The sequence below is a fragment of the Sarcophilus harrisii genome, chromosome 4 (assembly GCF_902635505.1).
Source record: "Sarcophilus harrisii chromosome 4, mSarHar1.11, whole genome shotgun sequence".
NCBI lineage: Eukaryota > Metazoa > Chordata > Mammalia > Dasyuromorphia > Dasyuridae > Sarcophilus > Sarcophilus harrisii.
Genome location: NC_045429.1, coordinates 299,790,890 through 299,808,376, shown reverse-complemented (window position 1 = coordinate 299,808,376; position 17,487 = coordinate 299,790,890).

Below are 17,487 nucleotides of genomic sequence, written 5' to 3'. Positions count from 1 at the left end.
GTAAACAACATATTGTAGGATTCTGACTTTTAATCCATTCTCTTAATCACTTCCTCTTTATGGGGGAGTTTACCCCATTCAAATTTATGGTTAAAATTACCCATTCTGTATTACTTGCCATCTTGTTAACCCCTATTTATGCTTTTCTCCCTTCTTTCCCCCTTACCCCACTTCCCAGTATAAACCAAGATTCCACTTACTTCTCATAGCTCTCCGTTTTTAGTATCCCTCCCCCCACTTTAGAGTTCTTTCTCCTATCTTACTTCTTTCCCTCACAGTTTCTGTATTCCCTTCTGCTTAGCTTATTCCTTCCCTTTTCACTTTTCCCTTCTCACTTTTCAATGAGGTGGGAGAAGTTTCCCCATAAATTGAATATGTCTAAAATTTTTCTCTTAAAGCCAATTCTGATGGCAGTAAGATACCCACTATATTCATCCCCCTCCATTCTTTCTCTCAGACATAATAGGTTTCCTTTGCATATAGTACTCCCACTTTACCCTTTTTTCTGGTACAATGTCCTTTCCACCTCTAGTTTCTAGAACAAGGTATACATGTATTCTTTATACATCTTTATAGCAGAAATATAGTTCCCAAGATTTCTTTTTACCTTTTTAGATTTCTCTTGAGTTCTATATTTGTAGATCAAACTTTTTGTTAAGTTCTGGTTTTTTCATCAAAATAGATGAAATTCACTTATTTTGTTGAATGACCATCTTCTTCCCTGGAAAAAGATGCTCATTCTGCCTGGGTAAGTTATTTTTGGTTGCATACTGAGTTCCTTAGCCTTTCAGAATATCATATTCCAGGCCCTTCGATCTTTTAATGTGGATGCTACTAGATCCTGTGTAATCCTTATTGTGACTCCTCTATATTTGAATTGGGTTTTTCTAGCCACTTGCAGTATTTTTTCCTTCGTTTGAGGGTTCTGGCATTTGGCCACTATATTTCTTGGTGTTTTGATTTTAGGATCCCTTTCAGTAGGTGATTGATGAATTCTTTCAATTGTGGCAGCCCTCCTTGTAGTGGCTAGAAACTGGAAAATGAATGGATGCCCAACAACTGGAGAATGGTTGGGTAAATTGTGGTATATGAATGTTATGGAATATTATTGTTCTTTAAGAAATGACCAGCAGGATGAATATAGAGAGGCTTGGAGATACTTACATGAACTGATGCTGAGTGAAATGAGCAGAACCAGGAGATCATTATACACTTTAACAACTATATTGTATGAGGATGTATTCTGATGGAAGTGGATATCTTCTACAAAGAGAAGATCCAATTCAGTTTCAATTGATCAATGATGGACAGAATCAGTTATACCCAGAGAAGGAACACTGGGAAATGAGTGTGAACTGTTTGCATTTTTGTTTTTCTTCCCAGAATTTGGATTCTTCTGAATCCAATTCTTCCTGTACAACAAGAACTGTTAGGTTCTGCACACATATATTGTATCTAGGATATACTATGACATACTTAACATGTATAAGACTGCTTGCCATCTAGTGGAGGGAGTGGAGAGAGGGAAGGGAAAAGCTGGAACAGAAGTGAGTGCAAGGGATAATGTTGTAAAAAATTACTCATGTCAATAAAAAGTTATTTAAAAAAAAGAAAGATAAAGAAACTGAGGCAAACAGGGTAAAGTGACTTGCCCAGGGTCACACAGCTAGTAAGTATTTGAAGCCTTATTTGAACTCATGAAGATGAGACTTCTTGACGTCAGACTGTCCCATTTAGGTCCCAAGCACCTGTGAATGCTTGAATCATGCATAGATCAGATGCAATTTAAACATCAATTGCCAAAGTTCCTCTGAACTTCTGGTTATTCTAAATACAAGTCTTACATTTTTCTTTGTGTAAAGGATCTTGAACTAATTGGTCTATATCACCTTGAAAAATTATTTGATCTTAAGATCCAGTTTTTCAGGAGATTCTTCAGATATATACAGTGCAATGAAGACATAGAATGATGAATAGAGCCACTTTATTATTAAATCTTTGATTTTCCTATTTCTCAGAGAAAATTAGTAAACAGGGAAATAGTTTAAGGTAAATATGTAGATCAAATATATAGACTTCTCTGAACTTTGGGCCTCTTCAGAATTATGAAAGACATTGTGATTTATCTCTCATTTGTTCCAGCAACATTGTCTTTCTCTGACCTTCCTGAACATAAAATATGCCCCTAGCCTTGGTCAAGATTCTTTTTCATCCTTCTATAAGGGGGCAAAGACCACATCTACCTTGGTTTGATGGTCTTATTTAACAGAACAACTAGAATACTCTGGACTCTCCAGTGAAACAACATTCTTCTAATTTCTGCCTTCCTTGACCATATAGAACTTTTAGTTGCTTTAGGAAAAGTCATATACTCCCCTTTCCCCTATTACAAGTATATACAGTGGACTGGGGGATATTAGGGAAAGGCTCTTGTCTTAAAGATTTTTGACAAGTTATATAATAAATATCCAAACTTCTACTTTGATTGCTTTGATTTTTATCAGTTTCCTGTGATCTAGGCAGATCTACAAAATACTAATTTCTCTGACTAGGAAAATAAGTATTTTATATATATATATATACACATACACATATGTATGTCTATATATGTATGTAAATATACATATATGATTTAGATTATAGATATATATATAGACCAAGAAATTGATCAAGAAATCTAAATCATATATGATTTAGGTCAATTTCTGTAATTTAAAAATACCTATGTTGGGACCACAAAAAAAAGCTTCATAGCCAGTTTATTGGTCAGGTAATACAAAACTGTCAAAGAGAAAAATTAATACTCTACTTTTTGTAATAGGCACAAGCCTTCCAAAAACAATTTTTATCAATTTATCATTATTTTAAATTCAAACATTATTCTGCTTGAGAAATGTCCAAACTGTCAGAGTTCCTTTATATCTTTAGCCCTGGCCAGATCATTTTGACGTATCAATTTATAGGATTCTTGGACAAGGAATAATTTATAACATAATAAAATATAGTTAAATATTTTGCTTCATCAATCCAGAACAATGGTTCCTTAATGTTGGAGAATCATTTTCCTAAAACCATTCATTCTTCTATGAATACTCATCTCAGGACTTTCTCCATGGAAGAATCATAACTGACCTGAATTAACCAATAACTTTTTCCTAGTCTTGAGGTGATTATTTTCCTAATCCGGCATTAGGAAAAGGTTACTATGGTTATGTGGGTCAGTAAAAGGCCTTGTCTTTATCCAGTCACTATCTTAATTACTTCAGAATTGTTAGCAATGAAAAAATGGAGAGAATTTCAGATTAGTCCAAGGCTACAGACTAGGTTAATTTTTCTAAAAATGGGAGCTTAGTCAAAACCAAATACTTAGTAGTCAGCTTCTCTTTGGGTAATTAACTGGTCCCACCGCCACCAAATCTTAAAATTGAAAGGGTCCAGTTCTGATGGACCAGGCCATCCTCAGCAATGAGATCAACCAAATCATTTCCAATGGAGCAGTAATGAACTGAACCAGCTATGCCCAGAAAAAGAACTCTGGGAGATGACTAAAAACCATTACATTGAATTCCCAATCCCTATATTTATGCACACCTGCATTTTTGATTTCCTTCACAAGCTAATTGTACAACATTTCAGAGTCTGATTCTTTTTGTACAGCAAAATAACGTTTTGGTCATGTATACTTACTGTGTATCTAATTTATATTTTAATATATTTAACATCTACTGGTCATCCTGCCATCTAGGGGAGGGGGGGGGTAAGAGGTGAAAAATTGGAACAAGAGGTTTGGCAATTGTTAATGCTCTAAAGTTACCCATGCATATATCCTGTAAATAAAAGGCTATTAAATTAAAAAAAAAAAATTGAAAGGGTCCTTAAAGGTCATCCAAATCGAAATTTGCTCCTACCTAATGGGTGAAAATTCTTTATGTTATTCCTAACAAATGATCATTTGTTTTATTTTAAAAAAAAATTCAGGGACAGCTAGGTAGCACAGCAGATAGAATACCAGCCCTGAAGTCAGGAAGACCTGATTCAAATTTGACCTCAGACATTTAATCACTTCCTAGCTGTGTGACCCTGGGCAAGTCACTTAACCCCAATTGCCTCAGCAAAAAAAAAAAAAAGAAAGAAAAAAAAGAAAAAACCAATGAAAAAGAACTTCTGACCTTTTGAAAAGTTCATTTTTATAGTGGTCTCCTTGTTAGGAAAATATTTTTTATACTGACCTAAAATCTATCTTTCTGAAACTTTTTTTACCCATTGGCCCCCTTTAACACCAAGCAGGATAAATCTGAGTAACTGAAATATTTGAAGGCATCTATCATGTTCACCCTCATTCTTTCATCTGATATTCATTTTCAAGTACTTTCAAGTCTTCTCATTGTTCCTGTCTTAATAATATGTTAGAGTTTCTCCTAAAATGTGATGTCAATATAACATTATCTCCACCCCCAGGTGGGTATGGGAGGTGATACTACACGAGGAACTAGTTATAATAATCTAATGTGGTTTAGCTAACCAGAAGATAGCAGGGACCATCATTTGTTTATGTTTTTCACCTTTCTTTGTTTCCATAGCCTTAGTGAATCTGAGGCAAACGGTTTATCGTTTTTTCTTTTGCTACTATTAAACAGGAAGAGATTAAGGGCAGCCTTAGAGGAAAAAAATGAGAACATTTCCAAAATAGAATTCAGAATCTCCCATCTTCCCCCCTCTTCCATTATTCTCTTTCAGATTTTCTTTTTGGAAAGAGTTTTGCCATCTTCCTCATCATATGGATTAATAACCTCAAAATTTTCCATTCATTAAATTGCTGAATCCTGTCAATTTTATAACCCCATTACTTCCATTGGATCTTTTCCTTTTTTTCTCCACTAACATGGCTATCTCTTTTGTTTAGGCTATTATTAACTTTTGCCTGGATGATTATAATGACTTCTTAATTGGTGTTCTTGTTTCCGGTCATCTTCCACATAACTGCCAAAATAATCTTCCTTAAGCACAGAACTGATCATGTGGTCCTCTCACTCAAAAACTTTCAATGGCTCCCATTTTCTCCATGAAAATATGCAATTTTTTCAGCTTGAATTTGGATGCTAAACTTGGAATCAAGAAGATATATACCATTTGTGTGAGCAAATCACTTAACTTGTGCCTACCTCAATTTTCTCTTCTGTAATAATAGCATCTATTTCTTTGGGTTTTGTGGATAAAATGAGATAACATACACAAAACCACTTTCCAAACCTTATCATGTTTTTTTGCATTTTAGCTATTTTTATAATTGTTATTAATGTCTCCAAAAATTAATTCCTTGAAATGTTATATGAATATTAGTTATTATGAATAATAAGATCTCTAAACTTGTCTCCAGTTTCGAATTAATCCTTTTTACATACTTTGTGTTTCAGAGAAATTGAACTAATAAGCTCTCCATATTAGGCATTATATTTTCTTACTTTTGTACCTTTCACAAAGTGCTCCTCTTCCCTTCTTCCTCCCTTCAAAATTCTTCAAGATTTAGCTCAGTTTCCACTTCCTCCATGAAACCATTCCAGCCAGTGCAGTTACTAGTGATCTATCTCCTGATTACTTTCAAGTTATCTTTTGCTTATATATTTGTATATCTGCTGAATCTACCCCACTCCCAGTAGAATGTAAGCTCCTTGTGGCAAGTAGTCTTTCATTTTCTTTTCTTTGTGAGTCCAGGACCTAGTCTAGCTATTATTAAGTATTTTATAAATTTTTGTTGAATTTGTTACATCGAGAATGATTGCAGCTCTTGATTGCGATTTGAGGGTGAAAGAATGCCTGGATTCTGTGAACTCTGTGCCAGCTAAATTTTTCCACAGGAGGGAGCTATGGACCTTTATCATTCTCAATGTGCTACTGCATGGCACAAATGGATTAAATAATTTTTTTTTTTCTTCTAGGAGAGGAGGAGATCACTGAGGGTGAGCTAGATCACTAATGACCCGTTATGAGGAATAAAAGATTGGTAGTGGTGATGAAGGTTAAGGAAAATGACTTTTTCTTTGACTGTCACTTGGAAGCTGAATAAGGTGGAGGGAAGGAATTGTCTCTTTTGTTCCTTCAATTGTGAAAATACTGGGGTAGGGATGGGGAGGGGCAGTTTGGAAAAGAGAAGGAAGCTGAGAAATAAACCGATGGAGTGATGGTGGGAGGGGTGTGATATGGAGAGAGAAGAATTGAAGAAAGGGGAAAGAACATAATCACTGGAATTTTGAGCTTGCTAGGTCAGACTCCACCTTGATCTTGCTGTAAGGAGCTTAAAGAGGGACCCAGTATTCAGTTGGCCCCCAGAGAATCAGTATCAATTTTCCAGCTTCTGCCTGGGGCTAGCACAGCCTTCTTAAAGCCATTTTCATTCTGTGGCTTTTGTCTAATCCTAGGAGCCCAGAAAGAGAGAATCTTAAAGGAATCGGGATGAAGGCATTCTCTTTTTTTCCTCAATTTTTAAAAAGCCAGAATGGGGGTGGGCGAGTGGAAGGGGCATGAGAAGGGTGGGGATTTTTTTTGGTTTGAATGGAAACTTGTCTCTGTCTTGTATCTGCATGATTCCAGGCAGCAAGGAACTGAATACCAAATACCCTTTATATTCTGAGGTCTAAAAACAGGATTAAGTAGGGGTATGTGTGTGTGTGTGTGTGTGTGTGTGTGTGTGTGTGTGTGTGTTGGGGAGGGAAAGAGAGAAATGTGTGCAGAGGGGAGATTAGTAGGTGACTGGAGCTTTTTGATTTTTCACAGAAAAATAGACAAATTGCCAGGGTATTGTGGGTTCTGGACTTAGATTCTATGAGCTAAGCATCATGGATTCTGTCCCTTTTGTTTTTTTCCCAGAGTTTTTGAGAAGCTATAAGAGGACACTAATATCTCAAACTGATATCTTTCTTGGAATGCTTTTAATCATATGTATTATGAAGGAATTGGAATAGGAAACCACATTTTCCAATTATTCACTTAGAATTTTTTTTTTTTTTTCATGCTTAATTTCCCTATGTGGGCCCAGCTCTACCTTTAATAATTGAAGAATAGAAGTGCCCAAGAAGATATTTCTTTTCTGAATAAATAGGCAGGGCAGGGGCTCAGCTGGGACAAATCCTCAGGAAAAATCTTCCCAGCAGCACAATGAAATTCAGCAAGCCCCAAGCAAGTGAGCAGAAATGGAGACAAATGTTACTATGGTGACCAGCTGCTTATAGTCTCATCATTCCTCTTTGGCCAGTCTGTTCAGCTATTGTTTTCCCCATATAGCTCTGTCTTGTGACTCTTTGACCTTGAAAACAGATCAGAACAGTATATTCTATATCTGTGGTCCTAATGGATGTGTTAACCTATAGAGCCAAGGACAAAAGTAAACCAATATATTCATAATTTGTTGATGTTGTTTAAATTAAAGATAGGATTTCCCTAGGCTGGTAGTCAAGTCTACCTTGACTAATCTACCTTTCTATCTTTATTCATTATAATGTATAACCCCAAACTTAAGGCTCAGGATTTTTATAAACTAGGTTCAATCTTGGGGGTTACTCACAAATCCTTCTTTGGTTTATGACCTAACCAAGGTTGCCCTTGGGAACATCAGAATTTAGACTATGTCTAAATCTCCATGAAAAAAGGAAAATGATCCTCAGGCTCATGGTATGTTAAACATAGGAAAGGCTTTATCTAACCAGACAGAGATAAAAAACAGAACCCAAAATATACCTGAATACTCAGAATAATCCTAAGAATTCTCTCTTCTTCTCCTTTTCCCTCTCCTTCCCTCCCTTCTTGCCCTCCCCCCTTCTTGTACTAGTATAGTTTTTCAAATTTATAGTACTATCATAGGGTTAAGCCCCCCATACTCACCTAAAACTGAATTATTAGACTTCACTTAAGCAACATACCTCCTATAGTGAACCCCACCTCCCTCAGTGACCTCTATCCAAACTTATAATATTGCCCTGAGTTTGAGGCTCCTTTACCAGGAGAAAGAACTAGAAGTAGTCCTTTCCCTGGATCTGTAGCATTTACATGATTCATAGGAGAGCAAGTTTTTGCTCCTCGACATCGTCTGTGGCTCCCCTCCTAGACCTGGAACTCCTATCCTCTTAGAAGTTCTAAGTAGTTCCAATAGAGGTAGTTGCCACTCCACTGCTGTTGGTGTTGTGCCACAGTTCCCTTTTATTGTCTTGACTCAGTTTCCCTGAATTGTTCTGCTTAATCCTGCAACACCACCCCTCCCTTCTAATGATCATGATCCAGATAAGAAGAAAGACCTATCTTAGATATCATGACCCTAGACCTTCCCTACTTATCAGAATGTCCAGTGCCTCCCCTCAACCTGTCAGAACTGGATTGATAGTCCCTTCCTCATCTCAGTGCTTTGACTCCGCCTCTACCTCAGTTTACTCCCTTGTAGCTTGGAGCATATATATGTCATTGAGAACTCACATTGGCTGCTGGATTCTTGGAGATGATAGTCTCATTCAGCCCTGGGACCAAACCATGAATCCATTTGGTCCCAGCACAATCTCTCCCTTTCAAATAAAATATTAAAAATTCTCTAATCTTTATCTTGCCTCAGTTTCTCCAGCATTACATTGGCTCCTGTTCCAGTAATTCCAGCTTGCCCCGGGAACTCTTTGCTGTTTTACATCTGCTTTTCTCTTCTGCCATCTCTTAGACAATGGTCTTTGAGTTTGTTTGGGTTTCTCTAAAAGCTAGGTGGAATAGTATATAGAAAGCTGGGCCTGGAGTTAGGAAGACTACTCTTCACAAATTCCAATCTGGCTTCAGACAGTAACTAACTGTGTGATCCTAGGCAAATCATTTAAGCCTGTTTGTCTCAGTTCCCCTTGTAAAATGAGCTGGAGAAGGAAATGGTAAATTACTCCATAATCTTTGCCAAGAAAACTCCAAATGGGATCACGAAGAATCAGGCATAACTGTACAAGAAAAAGAACCACAAGGTTATTGAAACCTCTTTGCAGAAAACAAGTTTGTATTTGTCTGACTAGCTCTGGTTCTCTGCATCTATTTTGCTTTTCAATTCTCTTTTTAAAGGTCAAATCCAAGGTTGTAGTACAGATGTTCCATTTAGCTTCAACTTAATTGAGCATCTTCAAATGTAATGTTAAAGGATCAATAGGCATAGAGAACAAGATTAAATCCTTACTTTGTTAAAGAGAGATATTCCAGAACAAAGACCTTGGCCATGTGATCTTGTTAACAAGGAGTTAATCTTAACAAGAAATTAACTTTGTCCAAGGAATGTCAAAGGAGATTTTACCAATCTCCAAAATAGGATCCTAGCATTCAGAGCTGGAAACTTATTCAAACATTATATGAACCATGATATAGCAAAACTGGCCTTATTCTCCATTTCCACAGGTCCTAAACTTTCCCACTTCTATATTTTATGACTTGTCATTTCGACTACAAAGCTCTTCTACCCATTTACCCACATATACAACTCTATTTCCCCCCTAACAACAATTCTTTTTCTTCAAGGTCCACCTAAAAACTCATCTTTTCTACGAAGCTCTCTAAGCCATTCTACTCCATAATGTTGTCTTATTTTGAAGAGATCTCCTAACATTTATCATCTGTAAGAATATTAGGAATTTTCAACTATGTTCTGGAGACTTAAAAGACTCCAACGGGATATTTTAATACAGAAATATCTCTCGTGTGGAAGTTGGAGCCTGAACTCACTAAAATGGACAGCATAGGGGAGGAGAGCCATAAGTAGAATTAGAAAATTTCAGCTAGATTTTTGCAGATATGATTTTTAAGGCAAATTCTATGATCTTTCCCGTCATATCACTCACCTTGTTGTGGGAGAGAGTAGGCACATTTTACAGAAACTTACCAAGGAGATATATTGTTGAGGAAATTTTTTGGATAGCTGATAACTCTGAACTTCATTGTCTTCCTTCTGTCTCAGTACAATTTGCCTTAGTTCCTTGATGAATAATTAGGTTGAACAGATATTCCTATTACAAAGCTTGAATTAATGTACACTGTATTTTATTGACTATTTAATTTATTCCTCAATATCAATTGTCATATCCAATACTTTCAACTTTTAGCTTAGTTGATATATTTCTGAAATATACCCTTTTATTCTTATCTTTCTACATTCAAACTCTAGATCTTTTCTGTAAATAACCTCATCTTTGCTTATAGTTAGTTTAAGAAACAAAACATCTTACCAAGAACTCCACTGACTCACTGAGGAATGCAGGAAAAATTTATTTTGCAATCTTGCAAGAATAGGTGCCTAGGTGAGTAGACACATTTTTGAAACTCCAAAGGCAGCATTTTATTTTCTATCTTGCAGCACAAGTCCCTCCCCTGATTTCCCATTAATTGGGTGTTACAGAAGTTACACAATCTAAATCTCTACTTTTCATTTCATAACCACTTCCTGCCCCCAAGTAGCTTACATTCTAGAAGGGGGAAAGTAAAAGGGAGTTTTAGGCTCTTTGTTTTTGTTCTTTACAAAAGATTCCCCTCAAATCTCAGGCTAACACTATAGATCACAAAAAGCAGTTCCTGACCCTAAGGAGTTTCCATTCTTTTGGGGAGATAATCTTTACCCTTGATTATTCCTTGATGTCCCTGTGGATTTCGGCTTCCTAATTTATGTCTCATATCTCCAACTTAATTTTTATAATAGTGGAAACCCAAAATGCCCATGCATTTCTCAGTTAATAAACAAATTCTCATCTGCTGTCTATATTACATTGTTGTTACATATTATATACATTATTAAGTTAATTATAATTAGATATATCATAGAACAGTTCTGGTATCTATACATTTTCTGGATGCTACAGATTTTCATATTGAAAATAAACTAAAACTGTCTCAGGACTCTAAGTCAGAGCAATTGTTTCTTAGAATTTGGAGCAGAAAACTCAGCAACTAAATACCTCCATATGAAAAGGAAGCTCCTTAAAGGGATATTGTTATACTTATTATGTGTAAAACATAGACTCTGCCCTCAAAGAGTTTGTATTCTAGTATAGAGGCTATGAAAAGGACACAAATTATTAGAATATAGGGCAAAATATGATAAGCGTCTTTGATAGAATCATTAGATAGATGATGGTTCTACCAAAGTTCTGATGGGGTACAGCGTCTAGGGGAAATAGCAGTGATGAGTTTCCCTGATCTTTTTATTGTTGTTGTTGTTCTTTTCTTTCTTTCTTTTTTTTTTTTTTTAGTTTATTTATTTTTAATATGCATTATTTTATGAACTATGTTGGGAGAAAAAAGAGCAAACAGAAAAAACCATGGGAGATAAAAAAACAGAAAAAGAAGTAAACATAGCACGTGTTGATTTACATCCAGTCTTCTTAGTTCTAACTCTGGTTGCAGATGGCATTTTTGGTACAAAGTCTATTGGGATTCCTTTGGATCACTGAACCACTGAGAAGAACCAAGCCTTTCATAGTTGATCATTGCACATCCTTATTGTTATTGTGTACCATGTATTTCTGGTTCTAAGCACAATGCTAGATACTAGATATAAAATAAAAAATTGAGATATCCCTACCCTCAGGGATCTTATATTTCAATAGGAAAATGATGACTTAGTTATTGAGTTTTGCTCTATCAGTAGTAGATAGAGCGATAGAACAATTGATTGTCATATTCTTTCTAAAAACAATATAGAAAGGAGGAGTGCCATAAATACAATGAGAAAGTGAATATAAAGTAGAAAGGTAGAAAGTCCTTTTTTCCCTTTGTAGAGTTCTCACAAAATTCTCTTTAGGTTATCTCATCACTGGACATTGAAAGTCAGTGCCCAGTATTTTCAAGCTGCCATTTCTCAACATCCCTTGAGATGTTATTCTCCAGTGGCTAACCATGTTTTCTCTTACTAATCTAGTCTCTCTATTCCCAGCTGGATGCATTCTCTGCTATCCATCTAATTTTTTAGATGACATGGTGATTGGGAGTTGGAGTAAGGGGAGGTTAAGAAGAGCCCCTCCCTTCCTTGGGTCTTACAAATAGCTTTTAAGACTTCTGAGCAACTCAATTACCAAGAAAATTCCAGAGGATCAGTGATGAAACATGCTTCCCACCTTCTGACAGAGGGGAATGGATTCATTATGCAGATTGAGACATTGTTTTTGGATATGATCAATGTAGATATTTGTTTTGCTTGACTATGTATATTTGTTACAAGGATTTTCTTGTTCTTTTTTTTCCCCAGTGGGATAGAAAGTGGAAAGAAAATAGATTTTTGTTCACTGAAAAAAAAAGTAAAATAAAACTAAAATACAAATATATATTTTGCCTCCCCAATTAATGGACTAAGTGCCTATCCCTTGTGGGTAGGGGTTATATATGCCATATACTGTTCTTGTTTTCTAGCAGTAAGTAGTAGAATCTTTGTATGAAGTAATTACTCTTGAATATTGCATGTGCTTCTAATTCTATCCCTATTTCTTCTATCTCCAGAAAGGTCAAAATGCTGTATATGACTATAGCAGAATGATATAATAAAGAAAAATAATTCTTATAGACCCACAAGGATTCAGAACAGAAAAGGAGATAAATAGCAGGATTGTTTGTCTAGCAAATCTCTAGATGCTCTTGAAAATAAAATGTCATTAGGTTAAGAAAAAGGACTTGTGTCAATATTGTATCAAATGGACATCAGTGCTTGATTTAAAAAAAAAAAAAAGAAATCATGTGATGACCGTGTATTTTAAAATCAGCCGGAGTCAGGAATTCAGGTTAAGGGAAAATCTTCGATCTTTATTCTTTGTGGAGATGAAGGGGGATCGCAATAGCAATGTGAGCAGCTGCAACAGGAACCCTGCCAGCAGTCTCTCTCCGCCTCTCTTCGTGCCCCTCTGCCTCTACCCACCAAAATTGCCCCTACATCATTTCCTATACAACACATCAGGACTTTCACAAAGAGTGGGTGGGGACCATTCTTTCTCCAAGCATATATATTAATAGAGTATGGTCCAATTATTATTTAGCCTCATGTGCTTGGGACCTCAGTGCATCAACTTGAGCTTCAGCTCATTACATCTTCCACTTTCTTTTGTTTTAGAACACAGGTGGTCATGCCATCCCTGACTCCTCAGGGAGGTCAGAGCCCGCAAGGGAAGGTGATCACACCCTCCCTGACTTCTCAGGAAAGGAGGTGAAAGCACCAAAAAGGAGGTGATCATGACCCCCCTGACTTCTCAGAAAGAGAGATGAAAAGCACCAAAAAGGAGGTGATTATGACCCCCCTGACTTCTCAGAAAGAGAGATGAAAAGCACCAAAGGGAAGTGGGGGTTGCTAGCAGGTTTCTGGGCTGAAGAGTCTTATTATGCACAAATCCATCAGCATGGGAGGTATTAAACAAGCATACAGCAATAACACAGAGACTATTAGTGATGACCCACCCCACAGTCAATGTAGGCTCGATGTGGTGTAACAAACATGAATTGTACATGCAAGTAGCGGTATAACAAACAATATAAATCAACATGATGTTGTAAAAGATTGCCAGAAGTCCTAGAAGGAGGGTAGGTAAACAACAGTCACACATATGCCTTCTTCAGCAGCCAAGAGATAGTCCAAAACGAATCTATTGTCCATTGCTTCACATGTCAGGGAATCCAACGATCTCCCCAAGTTTTTGAAGTCCTGCAAAAGTCTTTTTATGTGTTAGGGAATCCAATGATTCCAGCAGATTTTAAAGTCCTGTAACAGTCTTATCATTTTTCAGAAAATCCAATGATTTCTGAGGGCTTTCAAGTCCTACAACAATCTTATATCTCAGAGAATCCAATGATTCCTGAGAGTTTTGAAGTCCAACAATTTTTGATGTCCATGAGTCAAACGCCATAACTGCCATGCTCTTTCAATGGTGAGCACAATCAGGAACAGAGCCACCCGATATTTCTTGGGTCTTCTCCTTCGTTTCAAAGGTCTTCTCCATCTCTCTGCGATGGACAAGGCAAATACAGCTCGTTGGCACCTATCTGATTCCTTCTCCACCTGTAGAATACAAGCAAATCCTCTCCCCTAAGCAGTTAGCCTAGCTGGTCCCTTCCATTCACCACTTTCTGGGTCTCTCCACATCACCTGGCAATTTTCTAAAGATAGTGAAGCCGCTCACATTGGAAATTCCCTTCCGGTGGGTTATAAAACCTGTCTGCCAGAGCCAGTGTATCTTTATCAAAAATCAAGAAGTTAATAGTATAAAGGGCTAGATTTAGAAGTTCTCTAGGGTTACCTGTGCCCCCCCCCCTTTCTTTTGTTTTTGGAGGAGCATCTTAATGTCTCTGTTTCTCCTCTCTACTATTGCCTGTCCTTGAGGATTAAAAAGTATGCCAGTGGTGTGTAAAATCTTATACTGTGCACAAAAGTGTGCAAAAATGTCTAGAAGTATATGCAGGTCCATTATATGTTTTTATTGCTTGTGGCACACCCATAATTGCAAATGCTTGAATAAGGAACTCAGTGACCACTTGGGTTGTCTCTTTTGCTGCTGGTATTGCAAAAGTGAATCCTGAAAAGGTGTCTACCACCATGTGGATAAAAGACAGGAGACCAAAAGATTTATAATGGGTCACCATCCCATGATGGTGGGGATCACCATATAATGACCCATATAATTCGTCACCATCCATTTGCCAAATTTCATTGGGTCTCAAACCATGAAGGTTCTTCCCTGGAGGCAGTGTAGGAGTGTGGAAAGGAAGGCAAGCTGTACAGGCTTTTATTATGCTCCTAGCTTCCTCTCTTGTTATTTCAAATTGTAAACATAAAGCTTGAGCAGCCTGATGATATTTAGAATGAGATTCCTGGGCTTCTTGAAATAAAGGAGTATTGACCAACATAGTTAGAAGGCTATCTACCTTTTAATTACCATCAAAAATAGGATCTGGAAGTCCATTTTGAGAGTGGACATGCAAAATATAAATCTTACCTGGATGCTTTCTCACTTGCTCTTGAAGTTTCTTAAAGAGCTTATATATATTAGAGGCTACAAATTTTATTTGGGCTGTGGAATTCTTTGTACCACACCTACTGAATAGGCTGAATCAGATATTATATTTATATCTCCTAAATAATAAGTAAGAGCTAGAATGATTGCATACAATTCATTCTGCTGAGTGGACTGAAAAGGAGTTCTGACTCTTTATACTTAAGTCATGAGAGTATACAGCACAAATATTATGTTTGGATGCATCTGTAAAGATAGTTGGTCCTTTAAGAGGAACTTTAGAAACCTTTTCTTCAAGAATCCAACCCCAATTAATCTGATTATCTTTAATGGACACCCGTGTGTAAAATTTGGAGCCATGGCTAATAAAATTTGCCACTCTGGGATGTTCTCACAACATACATTAATTTGTGTATTAGTATAAAAGGTGTATATCTTGTCAGGTCTTGTCCCAGATAATTGTACTGCTCGCTTAATGGCCTTTAATAAAATTCTAGCCACAAGCACTGGGTAAGGAGTAAGGCTTTGTTCTGGTTGTGCCGGGAGATTCACCCACTCTATCACATTGTCTCCTTGATGAAGACTGCTGTGGGTGCCTCTTGTGTAGCAAAAACTGATATTTCCAAGGGTTTTTGAGTGATTCTTTCAACCACATTGGATAAAGCCATTCAACTTCTCTCAAAGCCTCTTGAGCTTCTTTTGTAAGCTGGTATGATGAATTTAAAGCACTGTCTCCCCTTAAAATATCATATAACGGTTGCAATTGATAGGTAGTCAAGCCTAACACTGGTCGCATCCATTGGATATCTCCTATCAATTTCTGAAAATCATTTAAGGTGTTTAGCTTCTCTGTTCTTAAGGACACTTTTTGTACTGTAAGCACCTTAGGGTATACTTCATATCCTAAATATTGAAAAGGAGCATGTCTCTGAATTTTTTCTGGAGTTATGTAGAATTTGTAGTTCCTTAGTGTTTCTATGGTCTTTTGTAGACATGCTTCTAACATTTGTTCCTCAGGTGCACATCCCAATATATTATCCATATAATGTAATAGCATAACTTTTGGAAATGCTTTTCTTATTGGAGCAAGAGCAGCAGCAACATACATTTGACACATAGTGGGGCTGTTTTTCATTCTCTGTGGCAAAACTGTCCATTCATATCTTTTATAAGGCTCAGCTAAGTTAACGCTGGGCACTGAAAAGGCAAATCTTTTCATGTCCTCCTTATCCAGAGGGATAGAATAGAAACAATCCTTAATATCTATGACCCAAAGAGGCCATTCTCTAGGCAATTGAGTAGGAGATGGAAGTCCAGGCTGAAGAGTACCCATAGTTTCCATCTGTTCATTCACCTTTCTTAAATCAGTCAACATCTTCCATTTTCCAGATTTCTTTTTTTTTTTTTTTACAACAATTACTGGGGAATTCCAAGGACTTAAGAGAAGGTTGTAAATGTCCTTGGTCGAGTTGCTCCTGTACTATATCTAATAAGGCCTAAATTTTATCGCTACCTAAGGGCCACTGTTTTATCCACACTGGTGTATCAGTTTTCCATTGGATAGGAACAGGTGAAAGTGTTGGCAGGCCTTCAACAGCAGCTCTGCCTAAAAAACCAAAGTACTCATTTTTAACCCTAATTGTTGTAAAATGTCTCTTCCCCACAGATTGATGGGGATTTTTTCAACTATAAAAGGAGTAAAAACTCCTGTTTTGCCTTCAGAAGTCCATCTCATAGGACAGCACTAACTTCAGCTGCTATTGATCCTCCTACGCCAGACATGTAGGTATCTGCTTTAATCTTTGGCCAGTGACTGGGCCAGTTGGCACCTCTAATGACTGTACAATCTGCACCTGTGTCTACCAATCCTTCCAATGGAAGGCCATTCATATAGATTGTGAACATAGGTAGATCAGCTGTTACAGCTACTGTCCAGTATATTCCTGGATTTTGTGGCTTGGAGTCAGAATCTGGGTGACTATCACCAGGTCACTTATTAGGATTCTATATCAGTAAGCTTGATGCTACTACTTCTTCTGGGTGATAAGTCACACATTGTCTACCTGTATTAGTGACTGGGATATTATTTACACATTCCCCAATTTCCCACATCAGTGTGTGGATGGATACTGTTTTGTACGTACTCTCAGGAGGTGAAATGGTCAAGCCTACCATGCCTGGAGGCAAGGGATCCACAGGCTGGAGAGGAACAGATTTCATTTCTCCAGGGGGTATCTCAGTTGTCCCAGCATACAACTCTATTCTCCCCAATTGTAATCCCTTTCTCCCATCATTATGGCTTCCTGGCTGATTGATCATATCTGGGTACTGGATTTCTAGGAACTCTCTGGGTGCACATTGGCTGGTATCATGCCCCGAGTGTTTTTTTGCCTGGGGCCCTGGGGCTGGGCCTCTCATCCCATTTCCCTGAATCTGTCTACATTCTGAGGCCCAATGGAAGCCTCTGTTGCATTTTGGACATGGGGTATTGGGTCTTGTTCTCCCATTC